This window comes from Vulpes vulpes, chromosome 6 (assembly GCF_048418805.1).
Source record: "Vulpes vulpes isolate BD-2025 chromosome 6, VulVul3, whole genome shotgun sequence".
In the NCBI taxonomy this organism is placed as follows: Eukaryota; Metazoa; Chordata; class Mammalia; order Carnivora; family Canidae; genus Vulpes; species Vulpes vulpes.
In genome coordinates this window covers 41,915,423-41,924,995 of record NC_132785.1, presented here as the reverse complement: position 1 = coordinate 41,924,995, position 9,573 = coordinate 41,915,423, and positions in this window count along the sequence as shown.

Sequence of the window (9,573 nt, the reverse complement as noted above, 5' to 3'; positions counted from 1 at the left end):
TTAGTTGAGAAATTACAGTACTTTTACTTGTTCTTCTTTTACCAAACCCAGTGTGTCAGTAACATTTATTTCCATGTTTGCTACATAAAAAGGAGAGTTTAGGTGGGAGCATTTGTTTTAGTGTGGCATGCAATATGCAAGAAATTAAATGCTAATGCTCACAAGTTTAATATGCTTTCTTTTTGCTTCTCTTAAGGTTGTTTTGTGAGATTATTGCACAGGTTATGCTTTTTGAGCTCTAGGAAACCCAAGGAGCCCTTTATTCTTTCCTTTGGATTTGGGAGTTTACTACTTGCACATAACAATGCACAGTCCATCTTTATGCAAATAGCTTAAGAGGCAATGTGCCTGAAGGGCTGTTTTATGGCATTATTTGGTTTTATATCTTTGCAATCAACACCATACAGCTAACATGGTCATGTAAATTCATGAGTGATTTTTCTATTGAAACGCAAACAAGGTCACCTGCTTTTGAAGATCAGAGCGAGATAAAAGTGACACCATTTCTATAACGATACTAAAACAGTGTGTACAGCCTCTTTTTTTAAACTATTGATTCCATCTTTGAAAGTATAGCATTGATTTTTTCCTCCCAATTTGGATTTCTAATGCTAATTCTAATGAAAGAATTTTGGACGAGCTCTGCTATGACTATTCCTGTTTAAATTCTTTTACAGAATGCTCTTTAAAACATGAAAAAAAGTTTCAAAATTTGTTTTGCTTTTCATGGCTACAGTGAGCTCTTTCGGGTATGTTTTTTGTTTTTATGTATCCTTAGGATGCATTCTACAATATATAATACAGAACAGGCTGTACTATTTTCAAAAATCAACTGGTAAATATGTTTAATGTGATTTCTTTTGTTGAGAAGGGAGGGTGACTGCCTTTATCACCTTTTACCCTTTATACATAGTTTCAATTTTATTAAAAATAAAAGTTTTCAAAATGAAGTTCACATTCACTTAAAGAAGTTTTTTTCTTTTTGTTTTGGAGGAAAATGTGTTTGTGCTAAAGTATGTCTTAGTTTAAAGTATGGCTAAATCCTCTTTTTTTGTTTTTAATACCATACAGTTTATTTTTTTAATGACAAAGGGGGAAAAATAGGATCTTAATATGTAGGCTATATAAACAAGACAAAACCAAAATCAGGTACCTGCCCGTGCAGTTAATGGTTTAAGAAAACCCAAACCAAAGGTTCTAACACATCTTTCCTTGAACAACCTATAAAATGGAGAACAAGGGTCATTATTTTTACCTGCCCTGAAATACAGATTGATAACTTTCATAAATTTTTGTCACCCTGTCCACTCATCTTCTATAATTTTATCTACTCCTAAGAACTCAATGTTAATTCAAATGGCATTTTTTTTTAGTATAGTTGATATACAATGTTACATTAATTTTAGGTGTACAACTTACTGATTTGATAAGTTTATGTAGGTGGTGCTAAACCGCTGAGCCACCTGGGCTGCCTGTCGATAAGCTTATGTATTATGCTATTTTCACTATAAGTATAGCTACATCTGTCACATTAGATAGCTTTAAATATCAGCGACTGTTATTTTTTATACCAACATTTGTATAGAACCACAGAATGACTAGCCAAAGCAATCTTGAAAAAGAAGAACAAAGCTGAGGTATCATAATACTAGATTTCAAGATAGACTACAAAACTGCAGTAATCAAAATAATATGGTACTGGCACAAAAACAGACACATAGATCAATGGAACAGAATAGAGACCTCAGAAATAAATCCACAATAATATAGTTAATTAGTCTATAACAAAAGAAGCAAGAGTTTTCAATGAGGAAGAGATACTCTTTTCAATAAGCAGTGCTGGGAAAACTAGACAGCTACATACAAAAGAATAAAACAGGATGACTTTCTCACATCATACACAGAAACTCAAAATAGATAAGACAAGGAGGGGGGAAAAGCGAAAATAAACTATTGGGACTACATCAACATAAAGAAACTTTCACACAGTCAAGGAAACTGTTGGGGCCAGGCGGGAAGGGAAACTCCTCAAGATGGCGGATACCCCAAAATGGCCGAGGTTCCTGTCACCACCTCCACTTGGGACGCCAATGGGCCAATGACCTGCTGACAGCTTGACGCAGACCCTTACACCTCCCCTTTGGACTTCCCCAACCGAACCCAATGACCTTCAAACCCCAGAGGAGGATGTCACCTTTGGCCGAATTGCAATCCTTCCTTTGCATATGAGCCAACCAATAGGAAACAGTTCTGCCTTACAACGTTATGTAAACCCCCTGCCACCTTGTCTTGGCGCGACTTCCCCAACTCACTCTTTCCCCCCCGGGAGTAGTGGAACCTCGCCCGAGGGTGCCTGCAATAAAATCTTTTCTTGGACCCTCGCTTGCCTTGGCGGTCTCATTTCCATTTAGTTACTAAAAAACCTAACAGAAACCAACACAAAACAAAAAGACAACCTATTGGATGGAAGCAGATATTTGCAAATGATATATCAAATGAGGAGATAATATCTAATATATATAAAAAACTTATAGAACTCAACACCAAAGAAACAATCTGATGTAAAAATCGGCAGAGGACCTGAATAAACATTTTTCCAAAAAAGACATACAGATGAACAGACACATGAAAGGTGTTTAACATCACTCATCATCAGGGAAATGCAAATCAAAACTATAATGAAGTAACACCTTCTACCTATCAGAATGGCTAAAATAAAAAACACAAGAAACAATAAGTATGGAGAGGATATGGAGAAAGAGGAACCGTTGTGCACTCTGGGTCAGAATGCAAACTGGTGTAGCCACTGTGGAAAACACTGAGGATATTCCTCAAAAAAATTAAAAATAGAAACACCATATAATCTGATAATTCTGCTATTGGGTATTTACCCCGAGAAAACAAAAATGCTAATCTGCATCCTTATGCTTATTGTAACATTACTTTCAGTAGCCAAGACATGAAATCAACCTAAGTGTCCATCAATAGATAAATAGATAAGGAAATAGATAAGGAAAACGTGGTGTGTGTGTATATATATATATATATATATATATTACATAGCCATAAAAAGGGATGAGATTGTGCCATTTGAGACAATACAGATGGACCTAGAAGGTATTATATAAGTGAAATAAACCAGACTGAAAAAGGCAAATGATACCATGTGATGCCACTCATAAATGGAATCCAAAAAATAAATACACAGAAAACAGAATCTGACCTATAAATACGGAGATGTGATGGTTGCCATAGGAGTTGGGAGTGGGGTTTGGGAAAAATGGGTAAAGGAAAGAGGAAGAACAGGTCTCCAGTTATGGATGGAGTAAGTCACAGGAATGAAGGCTCCAACCTCATTTTGAAAGAGGCTCCCTGTGTGGATAGCTATTTAACAGAGAACATAAACTAGCTTACTCAGAGGTTAATCCCAAGACTTTCCCCTTCCAGCCTGGACTTTTTACACACTAGATTTCTTTTCTGTTACCCCACTTTGTATTACTGCTAATAGGACCTATTTGTAAGCAATTATAAATTATTTGGTTCATTCTAAAACCACCTTACGTCTCAGTCCTAGGACTTTCCCCATGTTACTGATGGAAACGCAAGAAGAGAGTAAATAAGTTTGTAGTTGCCAAAGCACCCCCAACCTAGAATGGGGCAGAGCTGAAATTCAAAGCCAGGTGGGGCCTTCATCTACTGCATTATATGCCGGTATCTGATTTGAGAACACCAGCCCCTGAAATCTTCTTCACAAAATAAAAATGGAGTAGGAAGAAGAGATGAGGCACACTGAAATTTCTTAGTGTTTTTTTTTCTTTTTCTTTCTTTCTTTCTTTCTTTCTTTCTTTTTTTTTTTTTTTACCAATTCTTAATAAGTTCAGAAATTCTTATAATACTGACAGAGGCACCGCAGCAGAGCTAGAAGGGCACTGGCATGAGTCTTAGAAATACTGGAATGGAACTTCTTTACCTCTTAATAATTGTCAGAAAAAGTTGGGGTGAGGCACTTCATTGTCTGAGCCTCGGTTGATAGAATGAGGATAAAGACACACACTTTAACCTGGCAACATCACAGGGAGATCATGAGGCAATAAATAGATGAATGGAGAGCACAGTATACAAATAAGAGATTACAGGTGAGAAAAAAATTTATCCTAAAATTTTTTTGAAAAGTTTAATTTTAGAAAAGCACAGATAAGGAAAGATAGGTGTATTCAGCACCAACAATTAGCTGTTTATATTTTATCATTTTTAGAAAAGTGGAAAAACAAAATAGTAGCCTCCCACCCCCACCGCTTTTTTCCCTCTCTCTTTAAGTTCATTTCCTACTTTCTCTCTCAGAGGCAACCATCAGGATAAATTTGGGGAGTTTTCCTTGAGACCATGTTTGCACACTTCTGCCGAAAATTTGTGTATCCTCGTTTCATTGGTTTATGTTTTCACAAATTTACATAAATGCTGTCAATTTATATGAAAAAATTTTCGCACCACAATATTTTTTACCTCTTCCCTGTGCATTTCTATATCTGATGCAAGTGTATGAACATATCACAAATATTTATCCATTCTCCTACTGGTGGGTACTTTGTATCCAAAGTCAGCTATGCTTTAATAAGCAGTTTTGCACACAGCTCCTATTATCCCTATGGAATAATTTCTCTCTATGTGTATTTTAGACCAGAGGCATGTCAAGATTTAAGGCACAGTGCCCTGATGTGATAAGCACACCTAATTTTTAAAGGTGTTTCATATTTATTCTCTTGTTTCCTGCACTGGATAATTTGCAAGCATCATATCTGTAACGTGCATAATGAAACAAATGTTTTGGATTATAGTTCCTTGGTTTAATGGTGTCTTAAAACATCTACTCTAGATATTAAAAAAGAATTAAATTTTTTAAAAGATTTTATTTATTTATTCATGAAAGACACTGAGAGAGAGAGGCAGAGACACAGGCAGGGGGAGAAGCAGGCTCCACACAGGGAGCTGGATGTGGAACCTGATCCTGGGACTCCAGGATCATGCCCTAGGCCGAAGGCAGGCGCTCAACCACTGAGCACCCAGGTGTCCCAAAAAAGAAAGTATTTAAAGTCATGTCATCTGGCCACTAGAATTCATTTTCAAAAATGCAAATGTGATCATCAAATGCTTCAGTTTAATGCTTTTCAATTCAATTGATAACAAGTCACTACCAAATACATACTGAATTCTTACCAAGCTCTGAAGAACCCTCATTGATCTCAAACCCAATTTTGCCCTTTAGTCTCTTGCTTCGTTCCCCAGACCTATGCTTTGTCTACACCGAATCTCTGATGGTTGCTGATCTGTAACTTATAGTTTAATACCTTCACACTTTGGTGATGCTGCTTCCTCTGCCATCCCTGAAAAAGCAATCCTTTCACACTTGGAGAACATGGTCAGTACCTGTTTGCTGAAACTCTTTGTGACTACTTGCTCTTTTACTTTGCATTCTTTCCGGTCTCAAACTTAATACCAGTTTGTTTCAGGATCAGAACAGGAGAAAAAAAAGACCAAAAAAAGCTAACTATTTTCCCATCACGGATTTTCCTTATATGTGAAGGACTCAAAGTAGGCATTGTAAACACACACAAGCCAACAGCAGTTGCATGAGAAAATCTTGCACTTTTTCTCCTAGCTACTAGGCCACTATATGCATGGGCTATGTTCTGTTGCGAGAGACAAAGATGGAGTGGGAAGGGACTAGAAGGGAGCTATGCCTTCTTCTCTTAACCACCACTTGTATTATACTTGCCAAGAAGCCTCACCTCCTGGGTGAGGTGCTAAGCCACATACGTGCCAAGCCACATTCCTCCTGGGGCAGCTGCCACTTTGGGGGTTCACATTAAATAATCCTTAAAAGCAGGGGCTGTGAATTTAGTGTATCACAATTTACTATGTTTCAGAGAGTAGGGTCGCAAGAATATAAAAACCAGTGTTTTAACCCCCAGCTGTCTCCAACTCTGAAAGAAGTGTTTGGGTTGAATTGGGTCTTCCCCAAATTCATATACTGAAGCCCTAAACCATAGTACCTCAGAATATGGCTGTATTTGGAAATAAGGCCTTTAAAGATGTGATTAAGTTAAAATGAGGCCTTTAGGGTGGGCCGCAATCCAATTTGGTTGATGTCCTTAGAAGAAGAAATTGGATGCACAAGAGACATACCAGGGCTGTATGAGCACGAAGGGAAGACCAGGTGAGAACACAGGGAAAAGGTGACCACTTGCAAGCCAAGGAGAGAGGCCTAAGACACCAAGCCGACACAGACCTTCATCTTAGACTTCTAGCCTCCAGAAGAGTGAGAAAAAACATTTCTGTTTTGAGGCAGCCCAGTCCTGGTAGTTGGTTATGGCAGCCCTAGAAAACTAACACAAGTGAATTGGAATGTCATCCTGCAACTCTGACGATGTAGTACACATACTCACTAGCAAGTCTGTTTCAGGGGCTCCTGGGTGGCTCAGTCAGTTAAGCATCTGCCTTCAGCTCAGGTCATGAACTGGGGTTTCTGGGACCAAGTTCTGTTTTGGGCTCCTTGCTCAGCAGGAAGTCTGCTTCTTCCTCTCCCTCTGCTGCTTCCCCTGCTTGTGCTTTTTCACTGTCTCTCTCTTTCTCTCAAATAAATAAATATATAAATAAATCTTTAAAAATTATATATATATATATATATACACACACATATATATAAAATCTTTTATATAATTTATAATATATTATATATAATTTATATATACATCTTTATATATAAAATTATATATGTATATATAAAATCTTTTAAAAAAAGGAAGTCTGTTTCATCAGATGGTGAACCTCAGTGATTTGTCCTTGATCGGTTAATATAAAGTTTATCCCAATGTAGCCTGTCACTTACCACTCTTTTGCAATTTTAGTTTTTCATATATCTGTTCATTATCTGGGACCCTACTAACACCCGCTCTCCTTGTAGACAATCAGTTCGCTAGAACGTAAGTGATTGGAGGGCAGAAATATGTGTTTTACATACTGGCAAATGACCAGTATCTAGAATAGTGCCTGACCCAGAGTGGCTGTTAGAGAACTCTTTGTTGTCTGAAAGAAAGACTCACTTTAAGATTAAGTCACATTCATATTTCTATACAGAGAAAAAGCAAGGTGGGACATAAATACATACTTTGCAGACAGTTTTGGTTGAGTAAATGTGAGATTTCACAGGTCTTCTCCAGAAAGCCTAGTCATTGCAGAATCTTCATTCTTTTCAAATTCAGTGTTTCCCTTTTGTTAAAAAATAAGTTTGTATTTTCTTTTAAATTTAACAAACCATTGTGCAATGCTCTAGGCATGGTTCTCAAAGTTTTATAAACCCTGTGACATTTAGTTCTCATAAGAATCCTTTGTGGATTTTTAGAAGCCAATTGTAATTCCCTAAAAAGTAGGAGAAGGTGGGACAGAGAGGCCTGCCTTAAGCTTTAGACTGCTCAGCAATAATTTCAGCATGGATTTGGAAATCAATAGAACTATTAAAACCCAGATTAGCAGCAGACCATAGGAGAAGTGGGAGCCATCACTGCTGACCTGATTTACAAATGGGGAATGTATGACATATATATATATATATATATATATATATATATATATATATATATATTTAAAAATTATTCCATCAGTGGCATTTTTAATGGTAATTTGCACTGGGCTTAACTATATGATCACTTTATTCTTATTTTGTATTTATTTATATATTTTTGAATTTTTGGTCACTTTTTAAAAAATACATCAGTGTATGGTATCATCATGTCAAAATCTGTGAAGGGTTTGAGCATTTACCCAGTTTATAAGCTAACCACTTAGTCTGTACCATTTTATATATGCTGGCAGAAGACAGGAGACTCCTGTGTCAGAGACAATAGACTTTGTTACTCATGGCCCTGAAAGGAGCATGACTTTCATGGTTTGCATCAGTCCCTTATAAGTCCATAGGGGCAATGAAAGAATCCAGGCAGATGCTGTATACACAGTGGGTTTGTACCACAGCTGAGGAACTCAAGAGGTTAAGCAATCCTTAGTCTCCTAGAGGGAGACTCTAGCAAACCTGTCCAGCTCTTGATTTGGAGGGAGACATCCTTATTATCTTGGACAGCAAACACATCTGCCTTTTGTCTTAAAAGGAGATATTTTCTCTATCTTCCAAGGCTGTTCCTATAAATACTTGAAAAGATAGTCCAGAAAGAAAAGCTGCCATGAGAAATGCAGAAATATATACAACCCATGAAGCACTGTCTCCCAATTTCTTGACATTTTTTCATTATTCTCTTTATACATTCATGAGACACTGAGAGGCTGCTATCTTGCACCTGGAATCCTCATTCTCCCTTTTAAAAAAGAATGTTCTCTGTGCTTTTAAAAAAATCATATTATTTGTACAGTTTCTTCTGAATCTCACTGTGAATTCCAGTTTGATTTTCTATGCTAAATGATTCATTTAACAAATATTTACCAAGCACTTTCTTTGTGCCAGACACTGTACTAAACTAAAGATAAAACAGTGACTAAGATAGACAAAATGTCTCTTCTCCTGAAAGGTCAAGTAATGAAATAATTTTAGAGGATAGCTAGTGATTTGGCAATTGGTGACATTAGATGAGCGGTATCAGCAAAATACCCTCTGAGGAGGGGATTTGGAAGCAGACACGTGACAGATGGAAAGAGGTTGGCAGAGATTAGCAATGAAGAACATTCCAAGAAGATAGAAGCACTAGTACAAAGAACCTGGAATGGAGGAGATGGGTTCCTTGGTAAACAGAAAGAAGGCATTTGTGCAAATATAGTAGGGGAAGTAAAAGTGATAGGAAATGACATCAGAGGTAGACAGAGCTCCAAATATGTAGGATTTCCTTATAAGTTATGGTGAATAAGCTGGTTTTTATTCTAAGTGTTATGGGTACATTTTGTCTAAAATCTAAAAGTGTCAAGGTGGAGTGGTTTGGTCTAGGGTGGTAGCTATGAAAATGTAGAAAAGTAGGTTATATTGGAAATTTCAAACCTAGAGCCAATGAAATGATTTTATGTCTCTGCTGGTTTATATGCTCAGGTTTAATTTTATATTCAAGCTTATTCTATATTAAATTTTAATTCTGATGCTTGTTAATGCCAGAATCTCTACAAACATAAATCAGATTTTTAGTTATTTTATGTAATGTAATTGGTCATATTATCTCAAATACATCTTAAGGAAATAAATCAGGGGTTTTGGAAGAGTCTTGCTATGAAAAAAATATTGTCTGATAGAAAAAATAATTATCAAATGATAATTAACAGTCTAACAGTAGTAATAGGATTGAACACAACCTAGCATTTCTTCTCAGTAGCGCTTTTTTGGTTTCTCAACAAATGACTACTATATACATTAAGGACAAAGCAAGAAGTCTTATTTAGGTCACTAAAGCCATAAAATTTTAAATATTTCTTTAATCTTGGACAATCAGGCTCTCGACAGAGGAAACAAATTTTGCTTTGTAAAATTCCTGTGATATGCTCAGGCTAAAATGTGAGAACAAGATTAACAAATGAGGAAACAAAGAA